This window comes from Urocitellus parryii, chromosome 9, assembly GCF_045843805.1.
Source record: "Urocitellus parryii isolate mUroPar1 chromosome 9, mUroPar1.hap1, whole genome shotgun sequence".
Lineage (NCBI taxonomy): Eukaryota > Metazoa > Chordata > Mammalia > Rodentia > Sciuridae > Urocitellus > Urocitellus parryii.
The window spans coordinates 7,143,587-7,145,408 of NC_135539.1; the positions used below are offsets into that span (position 1 = coordinate 7,143,587).

The 1,822-nt window shown below is 35.0% G+C and overlaps 1 non-coding gene across 1 annotated transcript; it reads left to right on the forward strand.

The window, feature by feature from the left end:
• The first annotated feature begins 1,354 nt into the window (after positions 1-1,354).
• On the forward strand, positions 1,355-1,426 carry Trnaa-agc (transfer RNA alanine (anticodon AGC)). Its single transcript has one exon. It is a non-coding gene; the product is annotated as a tRNA-Ala (tRNA).
• Positions 1,427-1,822: the final 396 nt, after the last annotated feature.

Below are 1,822 nucleotides of genomic sequence, written 5' to 3' on the forward strand. Positions count from 1 at the left end.
TATGAAAATCCAAAGGCAACCTCATAGTAAATGGGGAAAAACTGATAACATTTCCTTTAAAATCTTGAATAAGACACAAATGTCCACTCCCACCACTCCTATTCAATATAGTACTAGAAATTCTAGACAGAGCAATTAGGCAAGAGAAGGAAATAAAAGGACTCAAAACAGGAAGAGAAGAAGTTGAATTATTACAGTTTGCAGATGATATGATCCTATATATAGAAGATCCAAAAAGCTCCACCAGAAGACTGCTATGGCTAATAAATTCAGCAAAGTAGCAGGCTATAAAATCAACACAAAAAATAATTACATTTCCTACACATGAATAATGCATTTTCTGAGAAAGAAATCAGGGAAACAATTCCATTCACAATGGTCTTAAAAATACCAATAAATATATGAAAAAATGTTTAACATCATTAGCAATCAGGGAAATGCAAATCAAAACTACACTGACCTTTATTTTATCTATCTATCTATCTATCTATCTATCTATCTATCTATCTATCTATCTATCTATTTATCTATTTATTTGCAGTGCTGAGAATTGAACCCAGTGCCTTACAATGCTAGGCAGATCCTGCATTATATGTAAAACTGTATGCATATATTTTTTTAAAAAACTACACTGAGATTTCATCTCACACCAATCAGAACGGCAGTCATCAAAATTACAAACAATAATTAATGGTAGAGAAGTTGTAGAGAAAAAGGAACACTTCTACACTTTTGATAGGATTGTAAATTAGTACAACCACTATGAAAATCAGTATGGAGTTTCCTCAAAAGTATAGGAATGGAGCCTGATATGGTGACACATACCCGTAATCCCAGTGGCTGGAGAGACTGAGGCAGGAGGACCACAGGTTCAAAGCCAGCCTCAGGTACTTACCAAGGCTATAAGCAACCCAGTGAAACCCTGTCTCAAGATTTTAAAATGTTCTTTTTCTTTTTTTAAATATTTTTATTTGTTTATTTTTATGTGGTGTCAGGGATAGAACCCAGTGCTTCAGGCATGCTAGGCAAGTGCTCTACCATTGAGCCACAACCCCAGCCCTTAAAATTTTCTTTTAAAAAGGGTTGGGGATGTGGCTCAGTGGTTATGTGCCCTTGAGTTCAATCCCTGGTGTCAAACAAAACAAAAGACTAGAAATGGAATCACCATAAAATCTAGGCCACACTATTCCTCAGTATTTATCCTAAAGAATTAATATCTGCACACTATACATGCATACTGTGTTCATAGTGGTACAGTCCACAATAACTAGGTGTCTGTCGATGGATAAAAAAAAAATGTGGTATATATACACAATAGAGTTTTATTTGGCCATAAAGAAATATAAAATTGGGCTGGGGTTGTGGCTCAGTGGTAGAGCGCTCGCCTAGCATGCGTGAGGCCTGGGTTCGATCCTCAGCACCACATAAAAATAAATAAATAAAATAAAGGTATTGTGTCTAACCAAAAAAAATATTAATAAATAAATAAATATGAAATTATGTTATCTTCAGGAAAATGGATGGAACTAGTAACCATCATTTTAAGTGAAATAAGTCAGACTCGGAAGGTTAAGGGTCATATGTTTCTCTCATACATAAAACCTAGAGAGGAAATTGGAAAAGAAAGGCGAGGGCATCTGATGAAAATCAAAGGGAGATAAGTGGAATAAAGGGAAGGAACCAGAGGGAGGGAGGAGGAAAGGGAAATACTAGGGGATTATATTGGCCAAATTATATTGTTGTATTGTATGCCTGAATGAATATGTAACAACAAATCTCATTGTTATGTACAAATACAATGCACCCTTAAAAATTAGATTAA